At 43.1% G+C, this 15039-nt stretch overlaps 1 long non-coding RNA gene and 1 pseudogene across 5 annotated transcripts in view; one reads left to right on the top strand and one right to left on the bottom strand.

Moving 5' to 3' along the window:
* Window positions 1–2928: 2928 nt before the first annotated feature.
* LOC138847400 (small ribosomal subunit protein eS12 pseudogene) lies at window positions 2929–3363 on the top strand (annotated as a pseudogene).
* Window positions 3364–13360: 9997 nt separating this feature from the next.
* LOC103351725 (uncharacterized) overlaps window positions 13361–15039 on the bottom strand; it is a 72619-nt gene continuing 70940 nt past the window's right edge. For all 5 annotated transcript variants that reach the window (XR_016227383.1, XR_016227390.1, XR_016227391.1 and 2 more), the window contains one exon: window positions 13361–14535. This is a non-coding gene — a long non-coding RNA (uncharacterized LOC103351725). The remainder of the gene's footprint in view (window positions 14536–15039) is intronic.

The following is a 15039-nucleotide window of genomic DNA, read 5'->3' as shown; positions in this document are numbered from 1 at the left end:
CATGTGCTCTCCAAAGCAGGCAGCCCCAATTGAGTTCAGTGGTAAGCTTATAATGGCAAATATCATAACTTGTTGGAAGTGAATTACAAAATTAATGTTTAGCCAAGCATTTGCTACAGAAACCAGAGCAAGCAGAGTATGCTTACACGGCGGCATCGATCACATTTTGAAGAACTTAATGTAAACAACCATTCCCAGGGTGGCTCCAAGATGGCAGAATAGGGAGGGCGCTTACTGATCTAGCCCAGGAGAAGAGAGTTTTAAGAGTGGAGATAGGGTAGTCTCAGGGAAGAGTTAGGGGGGAAATGGCAAAGGAAACTCTTATGAAATTAGAGGGACATGGTGGACGTACATGGAGGGCCTGGGTGCCCAAAGCTCAGGACTCCAGTAGCCGAGAGATACAGTGGATGTACATGGAGGGCCTGGGCGCCCATGGCTCGGGACTCCAGTAGCCGAGGGACACAGTGGACGTACATGGAGGGCCTGGGTGCCCACGGCTCGGGACTCCAATAGTCAAGGGACACAGTGCACGTACATGGAGGGCCTGGGTGCCCACAGCTCAGGACTCCAGTAGCCGAAGGACACAGTGGACATACATGGAGGGCCTGAGTGCCCATGGCTCGAGACTCCAATAGCCGAGAGACACAGTGGACATACATGGAGGGCCTGGGCACCCACGGCTCGGGACTCCAATAGCCGAGAGACACAGTGGATGTACATGGAGGGCCTGGGCGCCCATGGCTCGGGACTCCAGTAGCTGAGGGACACAGTGGACGTACATGGAGGGCCTGGGTGCCCACAGCTCAGGACTCCAGTAGCCGAGAGCCTCCACACCAGCGCTGGAAAATGAGGTGAGATGAAACCGCAGTGGCCTGAGACACTGGTGAAAGAGTGGCAGGAAGAGTCTGGAGGGAATGAGACCAGAAGCTCAGTGGGGGAAAGTGCAGCAGCCTAACTAGAGAGAGAAAAGATGATACTGACAGGTTTTTCTCTCTCTGATCACCTTACAAAGGCATACAAGCCAATAGAGGGGGTGCCATTTTGGACATATATAACAGCTGTGGAAGCTTGTGTCTGTGCCCAGCAATCAACCAAGCAGACTCCTGACTCTGGTAGGGAGAAATAACAGGGGGCTAGGAGCTTGTGACTGTGTGAAGCTTCTGAACCGGAACTCTGAAAAAAAAAAAAACAAAAGGTGTGTGGGAGAGCTCACGGGGTGGCTGAGACAGCAATCTTAGTGGGAGAGGCCATAGCTTGGTGGGTCCTGGTTACCTGGTGAGAGACATTGCTGGGGAATCTGAACTTACACTGAGAACTGCACAGATCCTTTGTGTGGTCCCTGGGACAGAGCAGACAAGTATTATACCCGCTAGGGCTAATGCTCAGGCACCAGTCTACATGGAGGACAGCTTAGCAGAACAGAATTACATCCCTTTTGATGAAAAAGAGAGAGATTAGATTTACGACGCCAAACATGGGTGTGTCACCTTAAACATGCCCTTAACCTTGAGAAACTGAACAGAGCCCTCTGACCACACCCACTAAAAGCCTCTAGAAATTCGCTGAAAGCAGACAGTCCACTTACCTACAGAGTAATAGTACAATGATAAAAGCCAACACAGTGGGGAAAAAAAAAAGAAACCAGTGAGTATCTCCACAAAGGCCAAACAGCAACTGCAACAAACCAAGAAACAAGAATAAGGAAGACAACATGACGCTCCCAAAAGAACATGACATTTCAATGCAAGCTTATGGAGATAGAAGAAATTAACTCAAAATATTGATCATAAGATTATATAGAAGCAATTGAAAGCAAACACAAGAACTACTGAAATCCCTGCAGGACATGAGAGAAAATCTCTCATGAAATTGAAATCTTAAGCAGGAATCAAAATGAAATGAAGAATTCAATAGAACATGAAATTGAGATATTGAAGAGGAATCAAAATGAAGAGTTCAATAGAACAAATAAAAAATGCAGCACAGAGCCTTAAAAACAGAACCACTGAGGCAAAAGAGAGAATATTGGACTTAGAAGACAGAGCACAGGAAAATATACAGTCAAAGACAAGAAGAGGCAATCAGAAATCTAAAAATCTTGTTGGGAATCCACAGGATACTATTAAAAAAATTTTGGGTTCTAGGAGTTCCTGAAGGCATGGAGAGAGAGAAAGGATTAGGCCTTTTTAGTGAAATACTAGCACAAAACTCCCTGGGTTTGGAGAAAGAAAGAGACATCCAAATACAGGAAGCACACAGAACTCCCAATGGACATGATCAGAAAAGATCCTTGCCACGACACATTGTAATCAAACTCACCACAGTGAAACATAAAGAAAAGATTCTAAATGTGCAAGGGAGAAATGCCAGATTACTTTCAGAGGATCTCCAATTAGACTCACAGCAGACTTCTCATCAGAAACCCTGCAGGCTATGAGAGAATGGCAAGATCTAGCAGAAGTCCACTTTGATTATGGCCTTCTCTAAACAAAGTCAGAGTTTGTGAACTTAAGAGGATTCCCTAGCCTTGGCAGCTCATGACAAGAGCCTCGGGTGATTACTGACATCATAAATAAGAGTGTCAATTGTTAAATCAATAACAGGAGTCACTGTGCACCTACTCCCCATGTAGGATCTCTGTCCTTAATGTGTTGTATTATAAGAATTAACAGTAAAACTAGTCTTCAAACAGTACTTTATACTTTGTATGTTTGTGTGGATGCAAACTGTTGAAATCTTTACTTAGTATACATTTGATCTTCTGTATATAAAGATAATTAAAAATGAATCTTAATGTAGAATGCAATGGGAGAGGAAGTAGGAGATGGGATGGTTTGCAGGTGGGAGGGTGGTAATAGGGAGAAGAACTGCTAAAATCCAAAAGTTGCACATTTCTCTTTCCCTGTCGCCACTGAGACACATGGAGACGGAGGCCCGGGTGCGTTCAAGATTAGGCTTCACCCGTAACCCACCGTCATGGCTGAGGAAGGCATTGCTGCTGGAGATGTAATGGGCTGAAGAGGTGCTGAAGACCGCCCTCATCCATGATGGCCTAGCACATGGAATTCGTGAGGCTGCCAAAGCCTTAGACAAGCGCCAAGCCCATCTTTGTGTGCATGCATCTAACTGCGATGAGCCAATGTATGTCAAGCTGGTGGAGCCCTGTGTGCTGAGCGCCAGATCAACCTCATTAAGGCTGATGACAACAAAAAACTTGGGGAATGGGTAGGCCTCTGTAAAATTGAGAAGGGAAACCCTGCAAAGTGGTTGGTTGCAGTTGTGTGGTTAAGGACTACGGCAAAGAATCTCAGGCCAAGGATGTCATCGAAGAATACTTCAAATGCAAGAAATGAACAAATAAAAATTTGGCTCATAAAAAAAGTTGCACTTTTGAAATTTATATTTATTAAATAAGAGTTTTCTATAAAAAGTAACTGATTTATTTTACCAATAACATTGCTACAAGTATCATTAATTCACTTTAATGGGATAATGGCTCATATTTCCCTCTGAGCATAAGTTGTTTGAATTAATTCTTCTCTGATCAGTGCTGATTACACTGGGTTGCACTGCCACACCTTACATGAACTGGGGGTGAAAACTCATTGGAACAAAATTTGTCTCCATCTCTATGGTGTCCATTAATAGTGGAATGGGTTTCACAACACCATTAGGGGCAAAGAAAACTCTCCTAAGTTTAAAACATTCTAACTAAATGTCCCCAGGACTTGACAGCTGTAAATGCCTAATTCTTATAGCCTTTCTTGGTTTTGTGACCCCACATCCCCAGTCTGTAACCCCAGTCCTCCTCCCCCTGCCAACCCTCAGACACTCAGCCCTCAGCCCTCAGGTATGGCTGTGATTTTTTTGAACTGAAAATATAAATCTGCAGTCAAACTCCTCTCTCCCCCAATTCCCTCAGTGTAATTTGTGAGAAGCTCTCCGTGAGCACATTCCTGAGTTCCTAGGTCACTATTTTAGAATTGGAATGATGGGGGTTTCCGGTTATACAAAGCATAGGAAGGATATAACTAGGGCATCTGTGAGAGTCTTCTCTTTAGAGGGTCGTAAGAGTTCTGAACCATCTGTGTCATTTTCTCAGCCTTGATTCAGGAGTGATGCAGCCAGATCGAGATGCCATTGTCTTTGACAGCTGTTGGGGTGGTCAGGATGATTGTGTATGGCTCCTTCCAGAGAGGAGCCAGACCTTGGGTAGTGAACTTCTTTATCCACACTGAGTCCCTGGGTTGAAACTGGTGTACTGGATCAGTAGATGGCAAAGGTAAGGCATTCTGGATTTGCTTGTAGGCAGCCTTTTGTGTGGATGGCAAGGACCACAAAAGTTCCCTAAGACACAGTTATGGAGTTCAGCTTTTAGTTCTTTCCTGAGCTTAGGGAGAACAGGAGGACTCCCATAGATGATTTCATAAGGGTAAAATCCTTCCCACGAGGGGGTGCATCTGACTCTGAGAAGAACAAGAGGTAGTAGAGTCACTCTGTTTTCAAAAGTTACTAAAGTCATTATTAGAGGACCTATGAAAGGTGCTGTCTAAACCACCAGCAAGTTCCCCATTGAAAGAAGGCAAATAGAAGCTGACAGCTGGGACCTGATAACAATCAGGTGGGCTAAGGCCTGTTGGGTATACATGAGGTCCAGACCTATTTCTTCACAAGGGCTATTGGAAGAGACATCCTAAGGGAGGTGTGAAGCTCCTTGGGGAAGGCATCCTGTTGACCTCATTACCTAGCTGGCCTGGGAGCAGACCTGCCCTGAGTAGAAGGCAGGTGGCATCCCTACAAGGAAATCTACAGTCCTGTCTGCAATGTTGTTGACCCTACTTGGCCTTCTCCTGAACAGTGCTGGTTACTTGGGAACCTGGGCTGAGTAAGGGGCTTATTTTTTTCCTTAGAGCCAGCAGCATCTCCGGCTCTAACTCAGCACCCCTTTAACCCCAGGACAGTTCCATTTCCAGTGACCCAGCTCCTGGCTGGCAGAGAAGTCAGGGCTCTTCATAAGCTGACTTCTGTGTCCATCTGATGCCTGGATTTCCACAATTAACATGCCACTTGTGGTGGACATGCGTGTTGGGTCTCCTTGATGGCAGATCACTCTACAAGCAGCCATTAATTGGCCTGCCACCTATATTGCACCTACTGCTGCCTAGCTTGCTCCTCTTTCCTCATGGTTTCTGGTGAAGGAGACGATGGAGGCAGCTTTAAGAGGATGCACGTGGAGGGGTTGCTCAGTCCCATTCCTAACCCTTGGTGGCCCGAGCTAGAAATCTATAGTCACAGGCATGTTCTGATGGTGGTTCTTCTACCAGGTAGACAATGCCCATGAGGAAAGCTACGTCCTCACTTTAACATCAAACATGATGTCCACCTTATCTATAAAATTGGAAGTCATTGATTAAACTTTCTCTCCCTTCATTTGGTTTGAAAAGGGAGATTTTGCCAGTTTTCTGTGCCTATGACAAAGTAAACCTAGCTGTGAAATAATAATTTAAGCTCTCATTTTGGCTATGCAATTATTACAGAAAAATGATAGCCATCCCATTTATAAGGCCTAAGATCATAATGTACATCCTGGAGAGTCTATCAGTATAGAGTCAATTTCTCATCTTGAAGAGAATATAGAAATTAGGCAAAAAAAGTCACGCCTTCCCAGTTCACTTACTGGGAATGCTTAATATCAAATGATAACTTAGCAGGCAGTGTTAGCTGTCAAATAACAACTTATGAAAACATGTACCAGAAGTTTCAGTGCTTTCTATAAAATTCAAGACATGAGTATATGTATTTGGAAACATCATTTAAATGTCTGGCACAGCTGTAACTTCTTTGACCAGCAAACCCAAGTAAAAATATGTCAATGACCTAAACACTTTAATTTCTTTCTACCAACAAATTTAAAACCACTTGTATAGGATTTAGGTCACATGAACCGCCAGTCAATTTAGCAGTTTAAATTTGAGCAATCTTTTATCTTAAGCCAATTAAAACAGAGCTCTTAATAAATAAATTTTTCCCATGTAGACATGCAATAGGTATATACATATAATATAATATACAAGGTTGAAGAATAAAGTGGTTACAGGAATAGTCTCTTAAAATGTTTTTTTAAAAACATTACCATCAATTAATTAGAATTTCTTTCCCTATTAATAATCTGAATTAACTGTATATTTTCTAAGTTGCAACCTGTAGTACTATTAGTTTTATTTGCTTATGGAATTGTACTATAGTATTGAATAAAATAGAGGCCAGGGAAAAAGAAGTCTTTTGGAACTTGGAACTTAAAATAGGGCACATTTAAACACAGAACCAACAATGTTTTAGCTTCATGAGCAGCAAATCTGATTTTCAGTGTTTGGAGAACACAAAATTTTAATGACAAAAGACTTCAACCCTTTAAAAATCTCCAAATTAATACAACATGTTCTAAATTAACATAACACACCAAGTCTCAGTCTTGGTTTCTTTCTTTCTTTCTTTTTTTAAAGATTTATTTTATTTTATTGAAAGACAGAGTTACAGAGAGAGGTGGGGGGGGGTGTCTAACCCACACTAACCCACTGTTGGTGGGAATGCAAATTGGTTAAGCCACTATGGAAGTCAGTCTGGAGATTCCTCAGAAACCTGAATATAACCCTACCATTCAACCCAGCCATACCACTCCTTGGAATTTACCCAAAGGAAATTAAATTGGCAAACAAACAAGCTGTCTGCACATTAATGTTTATTGCAGCCCAATTCACAATAGCTAAGACCTGGAATCAACCCAAATGCCCATCAACAGTAGACTGGATAAAGAAATTATGGGACATGTACTCTATAGAATACTATACAGCAGTCAAAAACAACGAAATCTGGTCATTTGCAACAAGATGGAGGAATCTGGAAAACATTATGCTGAGTGAATTAAGCCAGTCCCAAAGGGACAAATATCATATGTTCCCCCTGATTGGTGACAACTAACTGAGCACCAAAGGGGAAACCTGTTGAAGTGAAATGGACACTATGAGAAACAGTGACTTGATCAACTCTTGTCCTGACTGTTGATGTACAATGTAATACTTTATCCATTTTAGTATTTTCTCTTTGTTTTGTTCTAGTACTATTGGTTGAACTCTGCGACTAACACACAATTATTCTTAGGTGTTTAAATTTTAACTGAAAAGTGATCCCTGTTAAATATAAGAGTGGGAAAAAGAGAGGGAGATGTACAATTTGGGACATGCTCAACTGGACTTGCCCCAAATGGTGGAGTTAGAATCATGCCAGGGGATCCCAATACAATCCCATCAAGGTGGCATGTACCAATGCCATATCACTAGTCCAAGTGATCAATTTCATTTCACAATTGATCACACTGATAGGTCTAAGAGTCAAAGAGATCACACAAACAAGTCTAGTGTCTGCTAATACTAGCTGATAGAATCAAAAAGGGAGAGAACAATCCATCATGGGAAGTGGGATACACAGTAGACTCAGAATGGCAGATGTCCTAAACAGCACTCTGGCCTCAGAATCAGCCCTTAAGGCATTCGGATATGGCTGAAGAGCCCATGAGAGTATTTTAGGCATGGAAAGCTAAGACACCCTGGAAAAAAAAAAAAAAGGAAGACCTAAATGGAAGATCTCTGCGATGAGATCCCAGTGGAAAGAACGGGGCCATCAAAGAAGGAGGTACCTTTCTCTGAAGGGAGGAGAGAACTTCCACTTTGACTATGACCCTGTCGGAATAAGATTGAAGTCGGCGAACTCAAAAGGCTTCCATAGCCTTGGCAACTCATGACTAGAGCCTAGGGAGATTACTGATGCCATAAACAAGACTGTCAAATTGTTAAGTCAACAACAGGAGTCACTGTGTACTTACTTTTCATGTGGGATCTGTCCTTAATGTGTTGTCCAATGTGAAGTAATGCTATAACTAGTACTGAAACAGTATTTTACACTTTGTGTTTCTGTGTGGGTGCAAACTGATGAAATCTTTACTTAATATATACTGAATTGATCTTCTGTATATAAAGATAGTTGAAAATGAATCTTGATGTGAATGGAATGGGAGAGGGAGCGGGAGATGGGAGGGGTGTGAGTGGGAGGGAAATTATGGTGGGGGGAAGCTGCTGTAATCCATAAACTGTACTTTAACCATTTATATTTACTAAATAAAAAATAAATAAAAAATATGTTATTTTATTGAAAGAGTTACAGAGAGAGGTGGTGGTGGGGTCTTCCATCCACTGATTCACTCCCCAGATGGCTGCAACAGCCAGAGCTGTGCCAATCTGAAGCCAGGAGTCAGAAGCTTCTTCCAGGTCTCCCAAATGGGTGCAGGAGCCCAAGGAATTGGGCCATCTTCTGCTATTCTAGGCCATAGCAGAGAGCTGGATCAGAAGAGGAGCAGCTGGGAGTAGAACTGGTGCCCATATGGGATGCCAGTGCTTCAGGCCAGGGCTTTAACTCACTGTGCCACAGAGCAGCCACAGCCTTGGTTTCTTTCCAGCAGTGTTGAGATATTTTTCATAGACAGTTTGTGAAAACATATGTTAACAACCCCAAATTATTTTTCCACAGAATATAAGGTGCTAAGAGCACCAATTTATACATATTTATCTCATTTGCCTTTACCCAATTTACATTCAGTAATTACACCTAGATGACTTAAAACATTTCTTCAGTATGGTCTCCATTTTCCTCGAGTGATCCTTCCTGATCCTAATACTGCTTGACTTCAATTCTAGCTGGATTCTGTCTCCTCCCTTATGTGAAGAGAGTGATCATAAATTGTTGACAATCAGCCCAGGCTGGATGGTGGGCATTAAAGACTGGCTCTGGGAGACTGAATAAGCCACTGGCTTTTCAGAGAAAGGAGGACTTTGTGTTTTCCAATTACAGAGATTGCCTGTGGAGGATGGGACAAACACAGCAGGTGCCCCCGTGGTTTCTGTCTGCCAGGAAAACTTCCTCCAAGAGGTAATGTTGTCACCACGGTGGTTTCTTGTCTTCCCCTTGCCTGGACATGACTTCGGGTGAGGCATTGAAGCTATGGGCCACTGTTTCTTTTGCCCCCATCCCTTGGCTCCCCCTCCCATGCCACACTGGGGCTACATGAGGGTAGAGGATCATCTGATCAAGGCTTGGTGGAAGGACTGGGGGTTTCATTGGTGGGTCTCTTTTAGTGGCAGATTTGTGTCAAGCAACAAGAATGTGTACTCCAGTTCTTAGGAAAACAGTATTTAACCAAGGGGTTGGATTCTAGACCAGGGCCATCCATTGGTTAATATACGGGAATTGTTCAGGGTTGCTGGGATTCCATCACAATATCCCAAATGGCTTGGGCCAGGTGAGGATCAAAAGATCTGGTGTCTGGTCAATCCACCCCAAAATGGGCCACTCAAGTTCACAGAAGGTCCTCACATCACCTCAGGTTAGCTTTTTTTTTTTTTTTTAAAGAGATTTGTTTCTTTACCTGGAAGTCAGAGTTGCACAGAGAAGGAGGGGTAGAGAGAGAGAGAGAGAGAGAGAGAAAGAGAGAGTTAGTTTTCCATCCATTGGTTCACTCCCCAGATAGTTGGAATGGCAAGAACTGCACTGATCCTAAGCCAGGATCCAGGAGTTTCTTTCTTTCCTTTTATTTAAAATTTTTTTCCTGCAAATATTTTCTTTTACTCTTTTTTTGACAGGCAGAGTGGACAGTGAGAGAGCGAGACAGAGAGAAAGGTCTTCCTTTTGCCATTGGTTCACCCTCCAATGGCCGCCACGGCTGGCAGGCTGCGGCCGGCGCACTGCGCTGATCCGAAGGCAGGAGCCAGGTGCTTCTCCTGGTCTCCCATGGGGTGCAGGGTCCAAGCACTTGGGCCATCCTCCACTGCCTTCCCGGGCCACAGCAAAGAGCTGGCCTGGAAGAGGGGCAACCGGGACAGAATCTGGCGCCCCGACCGGGACTAGAACCTGGTGTGCCGGCACCACAAGGTGGAGGATTAACCTATTGAGCTGCGGCACCGGCCTCTTTTACTCATTTTTAAAGATTTATTTTATTTATTTGAAAGACAGAGTTACAGAGAGAGGAGAGACAGAGAGAGAGGGAGGTCTTCCATCCACTGGTTCGCTCCCCAGATGGCCGCAATGGCCAGGGCTGAGATGATCTGAAGCCAGGAGCCAGAAGCTTCTTCTGGGTCTCCCACGTGGGTGCAGGGGCCCAAGGACTTGGAGCATCTGCCATTGCTTTCCCAGGCCACAGCAGAGAGCTGGAGGATCCAGGAGTTTCCTCCGGGTTTACCACATGGGTGCAAGGCCCCAAGGACTTGGGCCATCTTCTACTGCTTTCCCAGGCCACAGCAAGAGCAGGATCAGAAGTGGAAAAGCTAGTACTCAAACTGGTGCCCGTATGGGTGCCAGAACCGCTGGCAGCAGTTTACTCACTGTGCCACAGTGCCGGCCTCCTCAGATTAGCTTAATGCCATAATCATACCCATCTACTAAATCTTCTTTGGAATGCTGTTACATATACCCTAGAGGGGTCTTCCTTACTGGGTGCTCCCTTGAAAAGTGTGAACAGAGGGATTGTAGTGATGAGAAAAATGACAAGCAAGACATTGAGAACTAGGAAAATAGAGAGACTTAGACTAGGTTGGCCAGCTGACAGGGACAAGACAAGTCTCCTGGGGATCAGTTGGGAGCCCGGCAGCACTCACAGAAGACTGTAAATGTGACAAGTTTGAGGAGACCAAAGGGAGTTAAAATGACCAGAATCCAAATCATTAGACAGAAGCAATACCAGGAAAAGAATACAAAGAGAGATTCCAGTGGGAATGAAGTCCGGAAGAGTTCCCTGGTCATAACGGTCAGTAATTCAGTCACAGAGATGATCAAATGACAGAGGCTGGAAAGAATCAGGAAATATCTTCTAGAAGGGCAAAAAAAAATGTCAAAAATGACAAGACAAACAAGAGGGCCAGTATGGCAGAACTGAAACAGGAGGCTCTCACTTCCGTTGTAGGTGGCTCATGGAGGGAAATTTTGATCATGTCCAGTCCTCCATTCTCTACAAGAAGAACCGGTTCCCCGTAAAACAGATAAGTGAGACTCACCTCAGGGGTCTTTGACTGACTCCTGAAAATGAAGAGAGGTCAGCAGACTCTGCCTTCTGGCTGTCAGAGCTTCCCAAGGTTGTCTCACAGCCCTGGAATGTCTCAGGTGGTGCCTCCTTAGAGAACTCTCAGAGTACCCAGGGCAGAGAGGCTGCTGGCTGGTCAGTATCTGAACAGAGTGCTGATATACACAAACTTCCTGGGGCCTTCAAGTGTTATATTTGGAACAACAGTGAGTTACAGAAGATGCCAAATTATAGAGTCTTTATTTCTGAAAGCTCGCAGCTGCAGGACAGCATTACTCTCTGGTGTGCTATGAGGTATGAATTATGACAAAAGGCTTTTCCACAGTATTACATCCATGAAGTTTATCCCCCATGTGAATTTTCTAATGAATTCCGAGTTGATTTAGAGAAAAAGGCTTTTCCACAGTCATTACATCCATGAAGTTTATCCCCCATGTGAATTTTCTAATGAATTCCGAGTTGATTTAGAGAAAAAGGCTTTTCCACAGTATTACATTCATGAAGTTTATCCCCCATGTGAATTTTCTAATGAATTCCGAGTTGATTTAGAGAAAAAGGCTTTTCCAGCCCATGAGAGTATTTCAGGCATGGAAAGCCAAGACACTCTGGCAAAAAGATCTCTGTGAGTGAGATCCCAGTGGAAAGAACAGGTCTTCAAAGAGGGAGGTGCCTTTCTCTGAAGGGAGGAGAGAACCTCCACTTTGACTATGACCATGTCTAAACAAGATAAGAGTCGGAGAACTCAAGGGGCTTCCATAGCCTTGGAAACTCATGACTGGTGCATAGGGAGATTACTGATGCCATAAACAGGAGTGTCAATTTGTAAAGTCAACAACAGGAGTCACTGTGCACTTACTCCTCATGTAGGATCTCTGTCCTTAATGTGCTGTACACTGAGGCTTAATGCTATAACGAGTACTCAAACAGTATATTTCACTTTGTGTTTCTATGGGGGTGCAAACGATTGAAATCTTTACTTAATGTACACTAAACTGATCTTCTGTAAAAAAAAAAAAAAGAAATTATCAATTCCCAACTTGACTCTCACTGGGATTAAACATGACAAGAGGTCTGATCTGATATCATCATTTAAAAAAAATCATCTATTATTTTTCACTTTATGTTTCTGTGTGGAAGCAAACTGTTGAAATCCTTACTTAAGGTATACTAAGCTGATCTTCTGTATATTAAGATAATCGAAAATGAATCTTGATGTGAATGGAAGGGGAGAGGGAGTGGGAAAGGGGAGGGTTGTGGGTGGGAGGGACGGTATGGGGGGGGGGAAGCCATTGTAACCCATGAGTCGTACTTTGGAAATTTATATTCATTAAATAAAAGATAAAAGAAAAAAAAAGAAAAAGGCTTTTCCACAGTTAGTACATTCATGAGGTTTCTCCACTGTGTGAATTCTCTCATGTCTGCTGAGGTCTGACTTATACAAAAGGCTTTTCCAGGTGATTACATTTATGGGATTCCTTCCATGTGAATTCTCTGATGTGCTATGATTTATAGCCAAAGGCTTTTCCACAGTCGTTACATGTATGAAGTTTCTCCCCTGTATGAATTCTCTGATGTGTTATAAGGTGTTATTTATGGCCAAATGCTTTGCCACACTCATTGCATTCAGGAGGTTTCTCCCTTGTGTGAATTCTCTGATGTATGATGAGGTGTGATTTCTGGGCAAAGGCTTTTCCACAGTCATTACATTCATGAGGTTTCTCTCCAGTGTGAACTCTCTTATGTCTTATGAGGTGTGATTTCTGGGAAAAAGCTTTTCCACAGTCAGTACATTCATGAGGTTTCTCTCCTGTGTGAATTCTCTGGTGTGCTATGAGGTGTGACTTATGGCCACTTTTCCACAGTCATTACATTCATGGAGTCTCTCTCTTGTGTGAACTCTCTCTCTCTTTTTGACAGGCAGAGTGGATAGTGAGAGAGAGAGACAGAGAGAAAGGTCTTCCTTTTGCCATTGGTTCACCCTCCAATGGCCACCACGGCTGGCACACTGCGGCCAGCACACCACGCTGATCTGAAGGCAGGAGCCAGGTGCTTCTCCTGGTCTCCCATGGGGTGCAGGGCCCAAGCACTTGGGCCATCCTCCACTGCCTTCCCAGGCCACAGCAGAGAGCTGGCCTGGAAGAGGAGCAACCGGGACAGAATCCGGCACCCCAATCAGGACTAGAACCCGGTGTGTTGGCACTGCTAGGTGGAGGATTAGCCTATTCACTGGCCTGTGTGAACTCTCTTATGTGTTATGAGGTATGATCTCTGGGAAAAGGCTTTTCCACAGTCTTTACATTCATAAGGTTTCTCTCCTGTGTGAATTCTCTGATGTGTGATGAGGTATGACTTACAGCTAAAGGCTTTTCCAGTCATTACATTTATAAGGTTTCTCTCCTGTGTGAATTCTCTGATGTGCTATGAGGTGTGATTTCTGGGAAAAAGCTTTTCCACAGTCAGTACATTCATGAGGTTTCTCTCCTGTGTGAATTCTCTGATGTGCCATTAGGTGTGACTTATAGCCAAAGGTTTTTCCACAGTCATTACATTCATGCAGTTTCTCTCTTCTGTGAATTCTCTGATGTCTTACAAGGTCTGATTTTTGGAGAAAGGCTTTTCCACACTCATTACATTTATTAGGTTTATTCTGCCTGTGAATTTTCTGATGTCTAATGAGATCTGACTTCTGGTAAGTGGTTTTGACACATTCATTACTCACACGCAAGTTTTCTTGTATGTGAGCACTGTGATGGATGGAATGGCAGGATTTACAACTTAATGATTTTACATAAAGTTTACAAGCATAGGATTTTGTCCCTATTTGTTGTCTCTGATTTATTGCAAGATGTGATTGGTAAGTGACAGATGCTACAGACCTAATATGCTCACAAAGTTTTTCTCTTTTGTGGGTGTGTTGGTGCTTACTGAGGTTAGAATTTTTATGGAATTTTTTTCTATTTGAGTTGCCTTTCCAACAGTGACAGACGATTTATTACAGGTCTCTAGCATATGAACCCTCTCAGATGTACAAAATTTCTCCATACTATTGAAGGCTTTCTCTTCATTATGTTCCAATGTCTGCGTCACAGATGGAATCTTGTGATGCGGACTAAGATGGTCCCAGCACTGGAGAGAGATCCCAGGTACTTTAATGGCATCAAATTTCCCTCCAGCTTCAAGTTCATCAGCTCCACTGGGCAGATGCACATTTTTAAATATATTGCATTCCACAGGTTTCATTCCTGAATAGTTTCCCTTCAGTTTTGTCATATGGCTTGAACTTGAATTAAGTGCTTTTCTTAATTCAACACTTTTGGGAGTTGATATCCTGTTGTATTTTATAACATCCTGATTTAAATTTTTGCCTTTGTTTTCCTGGTTGTTCATAATTAGACAATCCCTTCTCATGGTAACTAAAATAAGAAAACATAACCATGTCAGTGAAGCATATAACAGTTTCTCTTGGCATAATCATCCAAAAGGAAGGAATTTACTTATTATCCAAGTGGCATAAGATTTTAACATAATCTATACAAGATACTTATTTATGACCACTACATGTTTTTTCTTCTTAATACAATAATATATGAATTTATAACAATAGATTTTCCAATGTTCAATCATGATATTGTTTTACTACTTAGTTTTCAAGTGTGGCAGAATGGGTTAAGGTAGTAAGATGTGTTAAGTCACTGCTTCGGATGCCTGCATCTCCAAATAGTACTAGTTTGAGCCTTATCTACTACATTTCCAATACAGCTCTCTGCTTATGCAAACTAGGAGACAGTAGGTGATGGTACATATGCTTGGAACCCTGTGAGACACTAGAGAGGCATGGGTGGAATTCTAGGCTTTAGGATATAGGCTAGTCTGGCCTAACTCTTGTAGGCATTTGGGGAGTGAGCTAATAGAAGATC

The sequence above is a fragment of the Oryctolagus cuniculus genome, chromosome 21 (genome assembly GCF_051225735.1).
Source record: "Oryctolagus cuniculus isolate XC-2025 breed Fujian yellow rabbit chromosome 21, ASM5122573v1, whole genome shotgun sequence".
NCBI classification, from domain to species: domain Eukaryota; kingdom Metazoa; phylum Chordata; class Mammalia; order Lagomorpha; family Leporidae; genus Oryctolagus; species Oryctolagus cuniculus.
This window is presented reverse-complemented; position numbering and strand designations above follow the sequence as displayed.